Consider the following 19229-nt stretch of genomic DNA (forward strand, 5'->3'; position numbering starts at 1 on the left):
CACGCAACGCCACTCACACACGCAACGCCACTCACACACGCAACGCCACTCACACACGCAACCCCACTCACCCACGCAACGCCACTCACCCACGCAACGCCACTCATCCACGCAACGCCACTCACACACGCAACGCCACTCACACATTGTGGGTGCAGATTGTGGGTGCAGATTGTGGGTGCAGATTGTGGGTGCAGATTGTGGGTACAGATTCAGAGTGCAGATTCAGAGTGCAGATTGTGGGTGCAGATTGTGGGTGCAGATTGTGGGTGCAGATTCAGAGTGCAGATTCAGAGTGCAGATTGTGGGTGCAGATTGTGGGTGCAGATTGTGGGTGCAGATTGTGGGTGCAGATTGTGGGTGCAGATTCAGAGTGCAGATTCAGAGTGCAGATTCAGGGTGCAGATTCAGGGTGCAGATTGTGGGTGCAGATTGTGGGTGCAGATTGTGGGTGCAGATTGTGGGTGCAGATTCAGAGTGCAGATTGTGGGTGCAGATTCAGGGTGCAGATTCAGGGTGCAGATTGTGGGTGCAGATTGTGGGTGCAGATTGTGGGTGCAGATTGTGGGTGCAGATTGTGGGTGCAGATTCAGGGTGCAGATTGTGGGTGCAGATTGTGGGTGCAGATTGTGGGTGCAGATTGTGGGTGGCATTATCATTTACAATGCTAATAGTTCAGACTCGCGTTATTGCGAGACCTATTGCATTTCCAATGCTTGTTTAAATAATATTTAATTATTTATAGTGTTTTTATGTTATAATATGTGTGAAAAGTGTCATTTTATGTTATAATTATTTTTAATTAATGATTTTTTTAAAATTATTGTGTAATTTTATTCTGTAGCGGGTTGTGGGTTTATAGGGGAATAGGGTGGGAAGTAATTTAATTATAATTAATTAAATATGTAAATGTATTAATTGGTAGTAATTAATTAATTGGTAATTAAATAATATTTGTTAATTATTTAAAATTTAATTGGTAATTAATTTAATTTAATTGATTAATTGCTAATTATGTAAATTAAAATAATTTATTTCCTGTAGCGGGTTGTGGGTTTATAGGGGAATAGGGTGGGAAGTAATTTAATTATAAATAATTAAATATGTAAATGTATTAATTGGTAGTAATATTTAATTAATTGGCAATTAAATAATATTTGTTAATTATTTAAAATTTAATTGGTAATTAATTTAATTTAATTGATCAATTGCTAATTGTGTAAATTTAAATAATTCATTTCCTGTAGCGGGTTGTGGGTTTATAGGGGAATAGGTTGGGAAGTAATTTAATTATAATTAATTAAATATGTAAATTTAATAATTGGTAGTAATATTTAATTAATTGTTAATTAAAAAATATTTGTTAATTAATTAAAATGTAATTGGTAATTAATTTAATTTAATTGATTAATTGCTAATTATGTTAAATTAAAGGGGTATTTTTAGGGTTCAGGGTCAGTTTTTGGTTTTTGGGTAAAGGGGTATTTTTAGGGTTCAGGGTCAGTTTTTAGTTTTTGGGTAAAGGGGTATTTTTTGGGTTCAGGGTCAGTTTTTAGTTTTTGGGTAAAGGGGTATTTTTAGGGTTCAGGGTCAGTTTTTAGTTTTTGGGTAAAAGGGGTATTTTTAGGGTTCAGGGCCAGTTTTTAGTTTTTGGGTAAAGGGGTATTTTTAGGGTTCAGGGTCAGTTTTTAGTTTTTGGGTAAAGGGGTATTTTTAGGGTTCAGGGTCAGTTTTGGGTTTTTGGGTAAAGGGGTATTTTTAGGGTTCAGGGTCAGTTTTTAGTTTTTGGGTAAAGGGGTATTTTTAGGGTTCAGGGTCAGTTTTGGGTTTTTGGGGTACAGTGTAAAAATAAAGTAAAATTAAATTTACATTAATTTAATTTAATGAAATTAAATTAAATTAAATTATATTAAATTAATTTTAAATAATTTAAATAATAAAAATTATTATATACTTACCAATACTTATGTTGTAATGGTAGTGCGTTGTAAAAGTTGCGTTGTAACGTCATATATCCACTGTTGCACTCCTTGGAGTGGGAATAGTAATTTTAACCCCTACGCTATCCAACGCTTTCCCTACTGTTGCACCCACTGGAGTGGGAATAGTAATTTTTACTCTTTTGTATTTGTACGTTAATAATATTGGCTATTATTTAATAAAATGTTGTTACTATATATATATATATGTTTTAAGAAATATGATTAAAAAAATATTATTTTTTACTTTCATTAATTATTTAATTATTAAAAGTTATTTTAAGTATTGTTAAGTATATTTTAGTAATTAATTTTTTATATTAATGTAATTAAACATTGTTTTTATTAAAGTCGATATTTTTTACAACTATATTTTTGTAAACGATATTTTTAACTCGATATTTTTGTACTTACCTGTTTGTAGATAGAAACTCGATATTTTGTCTCTCGATATTTTGTCAACGATATTTTTGTTGGTCGATATTCTGTCCCTCGATATTATTTCAGTGATCCCTGTGAGTGCGAGCTTGTGTTCTACTAAGGATAGTCTTGTCATTGTCTTATTTACAATTTGTTTGAAATAATGGTAAGTTCCTGGAGCCGCCCAGAGTTCCTCAAGTCCCAAATGATCTATTGATTCTGTCAAATAGCTCTTAGCTGCGCAATCCCTCTTTAGGTGTATTTCGGTCCATAGAAGGGAGTTCAGTGTTCCTGCTTCAGCCTTTTTAGGTCGAGGACCGTCAGGCTGCGCTTGCGCAGTCTTCGGTGAGAGATTTAATGTTTTTAGGTATGGGGGCTCCTCTCTCCTCCATTGGCTGGCTTCCTAAACGGAGGCCAGCCATTGGAGGAGAGGGGCATCACTCCATTCAAGCCCCGTCTCTTTCGGATTCGGGGGCGTGTTTTTTGCGTTCTTTCGCCCTGTGATGTCATCCGTCACTCAGAACGTAAAAAACACGCCCCCGAATCCGAAATTTTCGGAGCTTTGCGGCCGCCATTTTGGTTAAATCCCGGTTACTAAATGCTGCGTGTCTGCTGTTGTTGCGCGTCCCTTGTTTTGAAAAACACACATTAGCTTAATTGAGGGCGTCGTTAGCAATGAGAAACGCGGGGCAGCAGCTCGGGTTTCCCTGGGCGGTATGTACCGCCTGTCACGCGCCAGGGCGCATTAAGAGCTTGCCGTGTGACTGTGGAGCACAAGGCAGAGGCTCTGGTGGCCGTCGAGGTTAAAGTACAGTGCCCTCTCTGTTCCCCCACAGGAGCTTCTAACCTGCTGCGAAGAAGGCATAGGTGACATCAAAGATGGGCTGGAAGTCATGCTGAGCGTCCCGAAGAAAGCCAACGACGCCATGCATGTCAGCATGCTGGAAGGTACGGGGGCCGCAGGGAGGGCGGGGGAAGGATGTACTCACGTCTCACAAACGGTGCTTGACTTCAGCAGCACGTATGTTAACATACCGAGCTATGTATTGGCTCAGAATGTGTGAAAGCCGCCCTTCTAGCTAGTGTGGGATTTGAACAATGCACGCGTCCTCTATATAGCGCCAACAATTGGGAGTCCAGGCCATGAGGAGGTGAAACACGGGGCTGCGTGGGGCTGAGAACTGAGCAACAGCCGTGCAGTTCTCTTAGGGAATGTGGGTTCATACTCCAGAACGTTTACAAAAAGGGCTCCCTGACTCTTTTACTAGTGATAGTCAGTTTTCTAGTTTCAGACGTAACTTCCTGCTGGTTCCGAGGAGGCAACATGGCTGCGCCCTGTGAGTCGGATCTGCAATCGGATCCCGCTCCGTCGCCACTGAAGATTCCAAAGCGCGAGGCTATGTCCCCTACTTCACCCGGGCTGAGCGATGGACGCCCATCGTTGTCGGCGCCTTCTACCACAAGCCATTCGTCACCTCTATAGGGATGCGCCGGTGGTCTGGGCCTTACCTCGTCGCCCTCAGTCTCCTTTTCCACGTCGGCTACTTGTCGCGTCTTGTCCTGTACCCCAGCAGAAACCAACGCGCTTATAGCCGTATGGGACAACGAACGATTGGTGGAGGCGCACTACCAGTAACTGGAGGGCTCAGGCACCCTATTTGCCAGCAAGGCTCCTGGCCCCGCTATGTATGAGCGGGTGTCCCGAGCCCTAGCCGAACTGGGCTACGAGCGGACTCCGTCGCAATGCTGGGGACGCATGAAGGTAAGGATTGGGGGAAATTATAGTGTGAAGGGTCGTGAGATAAAGAGCGATGAGCGCACGGTTTTTGTTTTAGTACACCACGTAATTAGCTTTTCCAGGGTTAGTTTGTTATTGGAAGAGATACCGTTTTGTAAAATCCCCGCCTGTATGTATAGTTCGGAGCATCCAAGGCTCTAGTAGTCTGAACTTCTTCCTCTTTAATGTTTAGCTGCAGTTCTTAATATGAAAGCGTCCTTGTATGTGTACGCTTTTTGTTCAGCCTTTGGAAAGCCCAACACCCCAAATCCTCTTCTGCACTCTCCGCCTCTACCTCCGTCTCCCTTCTCCCCTCTTCTCTTCCCCTCCCTCTCCCCCACCCTCCGCCTGTGCCCCTCTCCCACCACCCTCTCTCTTGTCTACTTTCCTCATAGCTGTCACTCACATCTGTGGTACTTGGGAGTCTGCGGACGGGGCTCTGTGCTTTTGGGCAGGTTGTGTGCTCGGTGTGTGTGTGTGGGAGGGAGGGGTGGTATCGCTTGCCTCCGCTTTTTATTGCTTCGCCGGGTGAGTGGGGGTTCCACCCACATCACCAATTCACCCCCGCTGGCGCCCCGTTTAGACGAGCACTGCAGATGTATTTATTTGGGGGTGTGCGGCGCTGTATTTGAGTGTCTGTGCGGCGCTTTATTCCTTCACGCAGCTCTATATTTGAGTGTGTGCGGCTCTTCATGCAGCGCTATATTTGAGTGTCTGGGCGGCGCTTTATTCCTTCACGAGGCGCAATATTTGAGTGTCTGTGCGGCGCTTTATTCCTTCACGATGCGCTTTATTCCTTAATGTATTATGGCTGTTTTATAATGAATATCTAATGAATTGACATATTTTAGTTGAACACTCCAAAGTGATTTGGCAAGAGCAGGAGTACCTTGTTGCCGTTTTTAGAACACAGAAAAATAGCATTTTGGGAAATGGAGTTCTCATAGTTTTTGTACACTTGAATAATATGCTAAACACGTCATTAACAATTCAGTTAAACTGAGGGTCCAGTTTGGAACGGGCGTAAAGAGATGTTGTTGTGCTCAGGGCATTATCCCCGGGTTCCCAAATGAGCATCAATTCACTTTTGTTTGTCGTATGCAAAGCTGCCATTTCGCAGTAACTGAGGTGTAAGCTCCCAGCCAGCCCTGTGTATACATCTCACATCTCGGGCGGAGAAGCAAATTACTTTTGTGTGTGGTGCTCTGTGTGTGTGTGTGTGGCGCTCTGTGTGTCTGTGTGTGGGGCTCTGTGTGTGTGTGTGGCGCTCTGTGTGTGTGTGTGTGTGTGGGGGGCTCTGTGTGTGTGTGTGGGGGGCTCTGTGTGTGTGTGTGGGGCCCTGTGTGTGTGTGGGGGGCTCTGTGTGGGGCTCTGTGTGTGTGTGTGGGGCTCTGTGTATGTGTGTGGGGCTCTGTGTGTGTGTGTGGCTCTGTGTGTGTGTGGGGCTCTCTGTGTGTGTGTGGCTTTCTGTGTGTGTGGCTCTGTGTCCGCGAATACTCTCTACTACTCTCTAATGCTCACCTATTGCCATTGTAAATGACAATACCATTTATTTATGTTTTTAAAAAAAAAATGAAAAAAAATGTCATGAGCAATGCCAATAGCTCTACCTTTAATAATGCCGAGACCATTGCATTGTAAATGCTTGTTTAATCCTGTACCAGCTCTTGACATAAGCTCCTTTGCCGGCTATTTTTTTGGTTCGTAGGCCGAATTCTAGCTTTATTTGGGCTGGCGAGTGTTGGACAGGCCACGTGAAGGGCTCGCTCCCTCCCCGCAGGACAGGGCCCGGGCCACCGTCAGCACCATTGCCCGGCCCAGCCGCCATCTTGGACACGGCACCACGCGGCCGCGCGGCCTCAGCCCGACCCCAACCCTGGGCCTGGCCAGGCCCCGACATCCCGGCACCACCCTCCACCCAGGAGGTGAACGGCCCACTTGGCAGGTCAATGGGAGTACGAAGTGTCGATGGCTCTCCCCCGCCAGGTGCCGAGCACCCCCAACCTCCTTGGGCGCTGGCTCCGCCCCCCTGCTGGGTGTCTGGACTCCCTCATCCCAGACCTCCCGACCTCCAAGAGCGAGGGTCCGGACATCAAAGGGCGCCAGACCTATAACTGAGGCAGCCCCAGGACAGGAAGGCAGTTGTATCCTGGAGTCGAGAGACACCGAGAAGAACTCATCCTTGACGGACTGTTGGCGCTGCCACAGCCCTGCCTTGTGAACTCTTGTCCTGCCTGCTGGCGCTGCCGCGGCCCTCTGCAACCTTCATCCTCGTGGGACCTGCTGGCGCTGCCGCGGCCCTCTGCAACCTTCATCCTCGTGGGACCTGCTGGCGCTGCCGCGGCCCTCTGCAACCTTCATCCTCGTGGGACCTGCTGGCGCTGCCGCGGCCCTCTGCAACCTTCATCCTCGTGGGACCTGCTGGCGCTGCCGCGGCCCGTAGTAACCTCCATCCTCGTGGGACCTGCTGGCGCTGCCGCGGCCCGTTGTAACCTTCATCCTCGTTGGGACCTGCTGGCGCTGCCGCGGCCCGTTGCCACCTACGACCTCTTCGGGACCTGCCGGCGCTGCCGCGGTCCGACCCATCCGAACACCGAGCTCGAGGATTGTGAGCTATCACCGTTACACCTCAGTACCCGTAGGTACCAAGACTGTCCCGCTACCCCCTTCCCTTACTAGAGACTAGAATTGAGAGGATCATCGTGTCCTGATCGCCTTGTATCGCACCACTCTACTACCAGAAGTGCCTATAAAAGGTGTTACCCTGATCTTTGTGTGGTGTCCATCTGTGGGGGGGAAGTTACCTGTCTGTGCGATCACTGTGCTCGGCCGACCCTCCAGGTCGCCGTCTAACATTGGTGGCTAGCGGCGGGATCCGAACCAACGCGTACCGTACAGACAGTAACTCACCCTACGACTAAAACCACAATGACGACCAAAGAGAGCGGATCGGCGGAGAAGTTCCAGATGGAAAAGCTGGAAGAATACAACCACCGAGAGCTCAAACAATTTTGCATGGACTTAGGCATTGCTACCACCGGGCTAAGCACAAAAGAAGACTTCAAAAACGCCCTAGAGGCCTGGGCAGAGACAAATACCGCAACCCCCCGGGACCCCGCAGCCCCGGAAGTCAACACCACCCGGACGGAGGAACGGAGAACAGGCCCTTCCCGTGAAGAGATCCAAGAGCGGGAAAAAAATAGATTACACGAGTTAGACTTGGCACGACTCAGATTAGACGGAGAATTGAAACTGGCGGAACAAAAAATAAACTTAGAACACTTACGGCTCAGAGAAGAGCGAGAGGAAAAACAGAGACAGAGAGACCTCGAAGAAAAAAGACTGGCATACGAGCACGAGTGCAAACTAGCGGAAATAGAAATACGCAAACTGAACAAAAACCTAGGGGTGCCCGAGCAACCGCACTCCCCGGGTCCTACCGAGCAGAAGGTCCACATCCCCAAGGATGTGGTCCGAGAATATCACCGGAATGACGACATACAGCAGTGGTTCAAGGCCTATGAGATTGCCATGACCGCCCACCGGGTCGCTCGAAGTGACTGGGGAGCCGGTCTATGGGGGAGATTCGTCAACGAGGGTCGTGATGCCCTGCTGCAGCTTCCGGACCATCAAATGACGTCCTATGACCACATGAAGGCCGCCCTCCTCAGTCGATATGGGCTTACACCCGAAATGTACCGCCAGAGGTTCCGCAACTGCACCCGGATCCCAGGTACGACATGGTTGGAATACGTGAACTATTTCAGCCGAGCCTTCGAGGGGTGGATCAAGGGTAACAACGTAACCACTTACGAACAACTCTTCAATATCATTGTGTGGGAGCACCTCTCCAACAACTGCTTCGTCGAGCTCAGGCAGCACCTCCTCGACAGTAAATTGACTGAACCCCGGCAGCTCGCCACCGAGGCTGACTGGTGGGAGAGCACCCGAGTGGCCCGGAGTGGGCCGAATGAGCAGAACAGAACCAACCAAGGTCATCATCGTCCCCGAGGAGGAGGAGGAGGCCCGGGCCGGGGCAGAGACGCCGTCCCGGCCGCACCCACTAACGCCACCCCGGCCCCAGCAGGCCGGGGAAACCCCCCGATGCGCCCGGGGTTCCGAGCTAACGTGACGTGTCATCGATGCCAGCGAGTCGGCCACTATGCCAGTGACCCGACCTGCCCGAAGAACCAGGCCCCCGGGCCCCGCCAGATGGCGGCCGCCGCCCTGGGAGAAGAACAAGTCTCCGAAGACACGGAAACCTATGAGTCGGAGCAGTTCGAGTGGGAACCCGCCGCCATGACCCTGGCATGCCTAGGAGGAAGAGACATGGTCCCGCGGACTCCCCTGCCCGCCAACACTCGGAAGTACAGCCAATGGGTGAGCATCAATGGGCGCAAGGCCGAGGCCCTGCGTGACACCGGGGCCAGTGTGACGGCCGTCCGCTGTCACCTGGTGACCCCAGAACAAATCCTACCAAACGTACTTTGCCCCGTCCGATCGGCAGATAACTCGGAGAGCCTGTGTCGGATGGCCTGCGTCCCCTTCGAATGGGGAGGAGTGTCCGGCATGCTGAAAGTAACTGTCCGTGACGACGCCCCCGTAGACTGCCTCCTGGGGAACGATCTCGAGAGCTCCCCGTGGGCCGCTGTGGAAAGAAGAGAGCATCTGGGGATGTTGGGTCTCCCGGACTGGGCGTGCGTAACCACCCGGTCCATGGCCACCCGCACCATCCCTAGACCAGAAGAACCAGAAGGGGCAGCACCTCCGCCCTCGATCACTCCAGAAGAAGACTTCCTCCAGACCGACCACCCGGACCCCACCCCAGAGGGGTCCACACCCCCCCCCGAGCTTCCCGACCTGGCTCAGTGGCGTCAAGAAGGGGGGCCCACCCAGGAACAATTCCGGCAGGAACAAAAGACCTGCCCCTCCCTCGAGGGATTGCGACAGCAAGCGCTCGCCCAGAGCCAAGGAGACACCACCGGGGCCCACTGGGTTTATTGGGACAATGATCTCTTGTACAGCGAACAGAAAATCGCAGAACTGGGGGCCGGGCGAGTGCTGGTGGTGCCCCTCCACTTCAGAGACTTCCTGTTGAACCTAGCCCATGATGTCCCCCTGGCCGGGCACCTGGGCCAAGACAAGACCTACCACCGCCTGGTGACTCACTTTTTTTGGCCCAAAATGAGAAATGACGTATCCAACCATTGCCGGTCCTGCCCGACCTGCCAGGCCAGTGGGAAGAGCGGCCGCAAACTCAAGGCACCCCTACAACCATTCCCCGTGGTGACCACCCCGTTCGAAAGGGTGGGAATAGACATTGTGGGGCCCCTGGACCCCCGAACAGCACAGGGACATCGCTTCATCCTGGTCCTGGTGGATCACGCTACCCGCTATCCTGAGGCGGTCCCCCTTCGTACGATAACAGCCCCAGTAGTGGGTCGAGCCTTGATGGGGATCTTCTCTCGAGTGGGCTTCCCCCGGGAAGTCGTCAGCGACAGGGGTACGAACTTTATTTCAAGGTATATGAAATCCCTCTGGCAGCAGTGCGGAGTCACTTACCGATTCACCACCCCCTATCACCCCCAGGGGAACGGACTGGTCGAGCGGTTCAACCGCACCCTCAAGGGGATGATCATGGGGCTGGAAGAACCCCTACGCCGCCAGTGGGACGTGCTACTACCGTGCCTCCTCTTCGCCTACCGAGAAGTCCCCCAGAAGTCCCTCGGCTTCAGCCCCTTCGAACTCCTGTACGGACACCCCGTTCGCGGGCCTCTCAGCCTAGTGAAGGAGGAATGGGAGATGGCCCCCCTAAAGACCCCTCCGGACGTCTACAAATACCTCCTGACCCTCCGTAATCAGACCCGGAAATTCAGGGAGATCGCTAAAGCCCATCTGGAGGCCAGTCAAGAGGACATGAAGAAGTGGTACGACCAACATGCCTCCTCCATCGAGTTTGAACCGGGTCAGCAGGTATGGGTGATGTCCCCCATCGAACCATGTGCCTTGCAGGACAAATGGACGGGGCCCTTCAAGGTGATCGAGCGCAGGAGCCCCGTCACCTATCTCATCGACCTGGAGTCCCCCCGGAACCCCCTCCGGGTCCTCCATGCCAACAGGCTCAAACCCCACTTCATGCGCTCGGAACTCAGCCTGCTGATGGCTACCGACAGTGGCGCGGAAGGAGACTCCGAGCCCCTCCCTGACCTACTGAGGACCCGGGAAAGAGATGGTTCGGTGGACGGGGTCCGACTCTCTGAGGCCCTGACCCCAGAGCAGCGTCAAGATTGCCGGGCCCTCCTGCTGCCGTTCGCAAACCTGTTCTCCCTCGCACCCGGAGTCACCTCCTGGTTCCTGCACGACGTGGACACGGGGGACAGTCCTCCTGTTCGACACCGGCCGTACCGAGTACCGGATCGGGTACGTACATGCATCCAAAAAGAAGTCTCCAAGATGCTCGCCCTCGGAGTCATCGAACCTTCGGACAGTCCCTGGGCCAGCCCGGTCGTCCTGGTCCCCAAGGCCGCGGCCCCGGGCACCACCCCTGAACTCCGGTTCTGCATTGACTATCGGGGTCTGAACGCGGTCACCCGAACCGACGCTCACCCTATCCCCCGAGCAGATGAACTAGTCGACCGCATGGGGGCAGCCCGCTACCTAAGCATCTTCGACCTAACAGCGGGCTACTGGCAGATCGGCCTCACCCCCAGAGCCCAAGAACGTTCCGCTTTCTCCACCCCGGATGGGCACTACCATTTCAGAGTGATGCCCTTCGGCATGAAAAACGCTCCAGCCACTTTTCAAAGACTGGTGAACCAGGTATTGGCGGGCCTCGAAGAATTCAGCGCCGCCTACCTGGACGACATCGCGGTATACAGCCGCCACTGGGCGGATCACCTCCACCACCTCAGAGAGGTCCTGCAGGCCCTCCAACAGGCCGGCCTCACCATAAAGGCCAGCAAGTGCCAAATCGGCCAGGGGTCCGTGACCTACCTCGGACACCAAGTGGGGAGCGGTCTGGTGGCCCCCCTCCAACTGAAGGTGGCTGCCATTCAGTCCTGGCAACCCCCCGAGACACAAACCGAGGTCCGAGCCTTCCTGGGGCTCACCGGATACTACCGGCGGTTTGTAAGGGACTATGGCAGCATTGTGGGGCCCCTCACGGAGCTCACGTCTAAGAACCACCCAAAAAGAGTCAACTGGACTCCCGACTGTCAAGCAGCCTTCGAGACGCTGAAGGCCGCCATGTGCACCGCTCCTGTGCTCCATGCTCCCGACTACAGCCGCGAGTTCATCGTACAGACCGATGCCTCCGACCATGGTATTGGGGCCGTCCTCTCCCAACTGAACCCCGAAGGAGTGGACCAACCAGTGGCCTTCATCAGCAGACGCCTACTGCCCCGAGAACAGCGCTGGAGCACCATTGAGCGAGAGGCCTTCGCGGTGGTATGGGCCCTCAAGAAGCTCCGGCCATACCTCTTCGGAACCCATTTCCGGGTACAGACGGACCATCGGCCCCTGCAATGGCTCATGCAGATGCGGGGGGAGAACCCCAAACTATTGCGATGGTCCATCTCCCTGCAGGGGATGGACTTCACTGTGGAACATCGCCCTGGCCAAGACCACGCCAACGCGGATGGCCTGTCCCGCTTTTTCCGCCTCGACGAGGAAAGTCCCCAAGAAGATGGGTGACTCTCCCCGCCTTCAGCTGGGGGGGACGCATGTTGGACAGGCCACGTGAAGGGCTCGCTCCCTCCCCGCAGGACAGGGCCCGGGCCACCGTCAGCACCATTGCCCGGCCCAGCCGCCATCTTGGACACGGCACCACGCGGCCGCGCGGCCTCAGCCTGACCCCAACCCTGGGCCTGGCCAGGCCCCGACATCCCGGCACCACCCTCCACCCAGGAGGTGAACGGCCCACTTGGCAGGTCAATGGGAGTACGAAGTGTCGATGGCTCTCCCCCGCCAGGTGCCGAGCACCCCCAACCTCCTTGGGCGCTGGCTCCGCCCCCCTGCTGGGTGTCTGGACTCCCTCATCCCAGACCTCCCGACCTCCAAGAGCGAGGGTCCGGACATCAAAGGGCGCCAGACCTATAACTGAGGCAGCCCCAGGACAGGAAGGCAGTTGTATCCTGGAGTCGAGAGACACCGAGAAGAACTCATCCTTGACGGACTGTTGGCGCTGCCACAGCCCTGCCTTGTGAACTCTTGTCCTGCCTGCTGGCGCTGCCGCGGCCCTCTGCAACCTTCATCCTCGTGGGACCTGCTGGCGCTGCCGCGGCCCTCTGCAACCTTCATCCTCGTGGGACCTGCTGGCGCTGCCGCGGCCCTCTGCAACCTTCATCCTCGTGGGACCTGCTGGCGCTGCCGCGGCCCTCTGCAACCTTCATCCTCGTGGGACCTGCTGGCGCTGCCGCGGCCCGTAGTAACCTCCATCCTCGTGGGACCTGCTGGCGCTGCCGCGGCCCGTTGTAACCTTCATCCTCGTTGGGACCTGCTGGCGCTGCCGCGGCCCGTTGCCACCTACGACCTCTTCGGGACCTGCCGGCGCTGCCGCGGTCCGACCCATCCGAACACCGAGCTCGAGGATTGTGAGCTATCACCGTTACACCTCAGTACCCGTAGGTACCAAGACTGTCCCGCTACCCCCTTCCCTTACTAGAGACTAGAATTGAGAGGATCATCGTGTCCTGATCGCCTTGTATCGCACCACTCTACTACCAGAAGTGCCTATAAAAGGTGTTACCCTGATCTTTGTGTGGTGTCCATCTGTGGGGGGGAAGTTACCTGTCTGTGCGATCACTGTGCTCGGCCGACCCTCCAGGTCGCCGTCTAACATCCTGGCCGCTCTTGAGACAGTGCTATCTAGAATAGCTGCGTCTCTTCCCCTCAGGCACTCCCTCCCATAAGTGATTGCCGGAATGAGCTTTGCTTGCCAGACTTGTAGCAGTGGGATAAGGCTTAAGCCAGCAGTTTTATCTGTGGTAGCTTTTATTGCTACCGTAATAGAGTTGCCTCTTCTTTTGTTGGCCTCTTTTTGTAAGTTGAATGTGCCTTTATTGTCTATTATCATACCTAAGTACTTGTATAGGTCAACTACTTTTATTATTGAGTCAGCCAAATGCCAGCAGTAATTGAAGGTTCCCTTTTTTGGATGTATCCTCATTACCTTTGTTTTGTCATCATTAATGGTTAGACCTTTGGTTGCTGAATATCGACTGGTTGTGTCTAATAAGTGTTGAAGGCCAATGGGGGTTCGACTAACCAGCACAAGGTTATCTGCATACAGGAGGTTGGAGAGTAGGACCCCTCCCATCTTTGGCGCGTGTGAATTACAAATGTCTAATTCTGTTGATAGGTTAGACATATACAAGTTGAAAAGCGTCGGCGCCAGGACGCACCCCTCTTTAAGCCCCATGGTTGTTGGGATTTTCCTGGATAGGGACTTTCAATCTCCAAGCTTAACTTGGACCCACATGTTTGTGTGAAGAAGTATTAGCTGATTTAGGAGAACAGATGGTATTTTCTTATCCTTGAGTTTGCGCCAAAGTTTGCACCTCTCGAATAGTCGATAAAATAAATGAACAGAGGGTGTTTTGCTAATTTGGCCCCATCTACCAATAGGGACAGGGCAAGTATGTTCGCAGTTGTTTCCATGCCCTTGCAAAAGCCCGTTTGATTGATGGGCACAATTGATTTTCCGTCTGCCCAGGCTATAAGGTCTTCCAGAAGGAGGCCAACAAAATATTTCGCTTCAATATCAATTAAAGACACAAGCCTGTAGCTATTTGCTTAGTTCTTGCCCCCCTTCTTGTATACTGGGGATATGATTGACCCCTCCAGTAGTCCGGGAGGATGTCTCCTCCAGCAATTGTACAAACAGCGGTAGGAATATAGAAGCCCAGTATTTTGGGTCTTTTTTTAATAGGATTGGTGGAATCCCGTTGGGGCCCGGGGCGTCCTCCCACTTGTATTTAGCTATCCTGTTCTTAATCTGGTGAGTTGTGAATGAAAGATGACCATTTCCTGGTGGGACATTTAGATTGAAAGGGGTTACCTCAGGAATATTGTGGGGGCTCTGCTTCTGTACTGAATTAAAATGATGGAGCAGGTGCGTGGCCCAGGCTTCCTCTGTCAGGTTTGAGTTGATTCTTTGAACATTCGGGTTGGCTAGGCTATGTATTGTGTGCCAGAATCTTGCTCTGTTTTTAGACTTTGAATCGTATAATAGTCTAGCCCACAGGTTTTCATCGGATTCCCATTTTGCCCGCAAGATTGCTTTTTTCTTTTTCGCTTTTAGCTGCAATAGCTCCCTTTGTATGATAGGATCCTGCCTTGTACGCCGAAGCCTGCGTAATGTTTTATTTATTGCTTTCTTGAGCTTGCAGAGATTTGGAGTTTTAGAAGTAGAAAAGTGGTTCTCTTGAAGGACTAATGAACCGAAGCTGAAAGAGCACTTGTCATGTCCATTACTCCTAGTGTTTTAATAAAGTGTTCCCAGTGTGTTATCACATTTATGCCGGTCTTTTGTCATTGTTCCCATAATGACTTTGCTGAGGCCAGTAATTCATCTGGAATGGTTGGTTTTGATTTTAATCCTCCTGAAGTTGTCAGTGTATATGGACTCAGGGACTAATCTGGTGGTTGATCCAGATATTCTTGTAGAGATTTCCTGTGGCAGATGGTCACTTCGATCTTGGGTCCCTACCTGTAAGCCAGTAATCATGCTGAAGAGTGATAAAGATACAAAGGTGTAATCTATTAGCGTACTTGAGGTTGCGCTGTGAAAGGTTGCCACCGGGGGCTGGTCACCCGGGAAGCACCCATTTAGTGCCACAAAGCTTAGGTGTTCCAGATCCTTGACAAAGTTCTTAGCGAGTCCTGATTATTGCTTCTTGGAACTCAGCTCCTGACAAGGGATATTCCAGGCGGTGTGTTGTTCCTCAAGTAGCTTGTCCCTCTTCTGTGGCCCCATTAAATACAAGTAAAGTCGCCTGTCAGCAGTAGGTTGGACGTTGGTTCTTCTAAGAGTAGCCTGGTTATTTCTGCCCCCACCGTTTTGACTCCTTTGATTTTGTCATGAGGATGTATGTAGATGTTTAGGAGTTGTATTTGTTGTTTCATGTTGCCATCCCGTATATTCACTCTGAGTGCTTCAATTGCATTTGGGGGAGATGTGAAGGTGTCAACGTCTTTAGTTGCTGTTATTGTTTTTATTGATGAATAAATTGTTAGACCTCCCTTTAAATATCCACATTTAGAGCCTTTCACTGCTGAGGTGTGATGGGCTTTGTAACCAAATAAATGGAAGGGTTCTTCTAGGCATGTCTCTTGTAACTGGATAAGGTTGTAGCCTTGAAAGTAGTCCAGAAGGTTTTTATCCAATGTTTTGTTACCCAGACCGTTTATGTTCCAGGAGCTAATTCATAGGTGTTGATCCCCTGGTGGTGTTTGTTTTATCCAGAGTCAAGTACTCTCATCTTGTTGATTTATCGTCCTTGCTAGCCAAGTCCAGTCTTACGATCAAACTGCTTGGTGCTGATCTTTTCTTTCCCCTGCTCATGCGTCCGTGCTGCGGGCGCCTTTAAGCACAGATTGTGATTGCAAGCCTTCTATAGGTAATATGCCTAGATGAGTAAAACATGAAAGAAACATAATTAAGGGTCCCGGTTTTATGACATTTATTTTTTGCATTTCCATTTACAATTATCCATATTTATTTTGTATTCACTTTATGGGTATCCACATTCATTTTCTTGGTAGAGACAGGGGCTCTCCAACTAGCATTTTAGTGTGAAAACAATTTGTAGTCAATTAGGACATCTTTGGCAATACAAATTTTATGTCAGACCAATGGCTCTGATTATTCTTTCCCATAATCAGAGCCAACCAAAAAACTACAACTCACATGAGTATGTAAACATGTCATCAACAACAGATGGTTTCCATACACTTGTGACCAGGTCTGTCATTCTCTCAGTATCCTCTTTTTTGCTGCTCATGGCAGACTTAGTTAAGTACTGTTCATTTCACTCAGTTATTCAGGTCTGGAAGAGTCCTGTCGACCATTTTGGATAAAGGCTGGTGTGCTCTTCAAATATTCTGCATTTTTTTCCTGTCAGATGAATCAGCAGCAGCAATCTGTTCCCCAGATTTGAGTCTACCCTCTCAACTTTAGACCCCCCCTATATTCCCTGGGTTGTAATTACAACCTTTGAGAAATTATAAACAAGCATTTACAATGCAATGGTTTCGCCTTTGGAAAAGTTAGAGCTATTGGCATTGTAAATGACAAATTTTGTATTTATGTGTTGGTTTTGAAAACAGATAAATAAATGGCATTGTCATTTACATTGCCATTAGCTTAATCTCTTGCAAATGTGAGACCTATTGTACCCTACGGACGAGCTCAGCAGACAGCAATTACTACCACACACACACACCCAGAGCCACACACACACACACCCACCCAGAGCCACACACACCCACTCAGAATATTAATATTTGGCTTTTAAGGACTAAAAAGAATGTATTTACCATAACCAGGATTCCGATTTATGTACAAGGTAATGTGAGAATCTGTATTACTTGATCGAAAATCAGGTTCTGAAATGACCAAAGGGGTAAATATTCATACTAATATTCTCCTAGATTATTAGATTACAAGCTTCATATCTATTACCATCAAGACCTGTCAGGGGCGTAGCTAGAGCTTGTGGCGCCCGGGGCTATCCCTCAGGTTGCCGCCCCTTGGAAGAGGGGAGGGTGCTGGGGAAAAAGGACGGTGAGCACAATTAAGAGACAAAATAACAGGCCCCGCCATTGTGTGCCAGCCATCTTATTATTAAAGAACAACAGACCAGGAAGCAGTGTTGCAGCCTTGATTGGATGACTGGTGTTATTGTGACACTGGTAACCTTTCCATGAGTCAGTCCTGTTTTATAGGCACACGGAGTTCACTAACTAGGGTGTAAGGTGAAGCGATTTTGGAATGAGCTACAATATTACTGTGCCCTTTAAGATATAAAGGGAGGGTGACAGGGAACGACTTGCACAAATCTAGCTCATAAAAGCCCACCACTGAGATCCAGATTGTGTCAATATTTCCACCCTTCCTCGTGAATAGAAAAGTTGCCTGCATAGGAGGGATTATGGGTATATTACTTCTCTCCCCCCTCTGTGGTAAAGTGGACGATGCCTAACTAAGGGATTTTAAAGTAGTGGTTCATAGCTGCCAAGGTTTCAGATTGCTTTGTGTGACATTTTCATAATTTCAGCGTAATTATGAGTGACATTTCAAAAACTAGGTGTGACACTTTTTCCGCAAATCAAAACCATGGAATTAGAACGAGGGAAACATAAATATCAGACATTACACCCATAGGGGTCACAACCCGGACACAGACTGTACTTTATTTCAAAAAGACACAATGAGCAGTTTAATAAAAATCAATTTGCGGATTATAGCAGGGTTCGCAGCCCCGCTCATTATTTATTATTTACCCGAGGCTGAAAATACATGTTATTGCTATTCTAAGCCATTACCATACGACACAGTAAGGCATCGGAGGGAGGGGGGTGGGGCAGGGCAAGCCTCAGGAAGAGAGGCTGACTGAAGTACACATGGCCTAGTTCAGAGCCCGACTGTAAGCTGTATTCTCAAAAAAAATACACTTTTTGAGAGAGTGAGCAGTTATATTCATAAATAGTTGCACGCCCGTCAGCCCTGGCCATGGTTTACTGGTATGTCACCGCCTCTACCTAAGAGTACTTGCACCAGTGCGTGTCATGCAGGCTGTCTAAAAACACACATATGGCACAGAAGTCTTAATTTTAAAACATACAGGCACTCTCTCTCTCTGGTACATACTTCATTCTGATGACCAATGGCTTCGTGTGGCAGCTGAGCCCAACTCCAGCACTTCTCCTCCGGGGCTCCATGCGTCTCCGGGCGGGACTTCCGTCAGCTGGAGGAACACAACTCCGCTCCTGCCGTCTCTTCCCCCGGGGCTCCCTCAGCACACGGGAGCCCCGCACCATCCAGCACTTCTCCTCCGGGGCTCCATGCGTCTCCGGGCGGGGGCGGGACTTCCGGCCTTCTCTCCCACGCACCATGCCAACGGTGCTTCACCCTAACCCCCGTTTCCCCTCCCTTGCCCCACAGGACTCTGCTGACTTGCCTGACGCCGCGGCACCTGAGCCCTTCAAAGCATTCTTGAAGGGAGAGGACACGGACGGCGGGAGTGGGCGGGAGGGGGCGGGAGGTGACACGGACGGCGGGAGGGGGCGGGAGGGGACACGGACGGCGGGAGGGGGCGGGAGGGGACACGGACGGCGGGAGGGGGCGGGAGGGGGCGGGAAACGTGCACAGGACAGCGAGGGGGGGGGGGCGGAAAGGCACACGGAGGGGGCGGGACGGACGGCGGGAGGGGGCGGGACAGGACACGGAGGGGGCGGGAATAGTAGGATAGTGAATGAAGCTCACAACTGAATATTGCAGTCAGTCTTACCCTTTAAGAAATAGAGCGCATATAATATAAGGCCAGCAACATTTTCCGAGCGTTTTCAACATTCTTTTGCTCACTGTAGCTGAGTGTATGCAGAACATATTGAGGGTAAGTGGGCCGTGCATAATAAGCAGGTGCCATTTTCAGAGATGCATAAAAATAGTAAAAGTGGAACAGCTGCTGAGTAAAAACATACCGGCGTGTTCTTTTGAGAAAAGAGAACAGTAAAAATGATAAATTAATCTACTGCTCTCGTTTTGAACAAATTTATCATTGAGATTCTTTTTACTAGTAATAGTACATAAAGTATTTATAACCCATATTAAGAAAAACAAGATTAAACGTGCTTAGATGACTGAGCAAAATGTACAAAATCTCACCCTCCGTTCCTATTGTACCACCAGATTCCAGTTTTCTTAATTACATAAAAATGAATCGGATATGAAATTATAAGCGTACCTTAACAAGCTAAGTGAAACGCAATAATGTAGTTTGCATTGACCGTGGATTGGACTCTGTTGCAGGAAATGGCCCTTTCTCCCGCGT

The 19229-nt window shown here is 50.4% G+C and overlaps 1 pseudogene; it reads left to right on the top strand.

Annotated features, from left to right (window-relative positions):
• The first annotated feature begins 3723 nt into the window (after positions 1–3723).
• Positions 3724–19229, top strand: part of LOC144790940 (myb/SANT-like DNA-binding domain-containing protein 2) — a 43006-nt pseudogene continuing 27500 nt past the window's right edge.

This window comes from Lissotriton helveticus, chromosome 11 (genome assembly GCF_964261635.1).
Source record: "Lissotriton helveticus chromosome 11, aLisHel1.1, whole genome shotgun sequence".
NCBI lineage: Eukaryota > Metazoa > Chordata > Amphibia > Caudata > Salamandridae > Lissotriton > Lissotriton helveticus.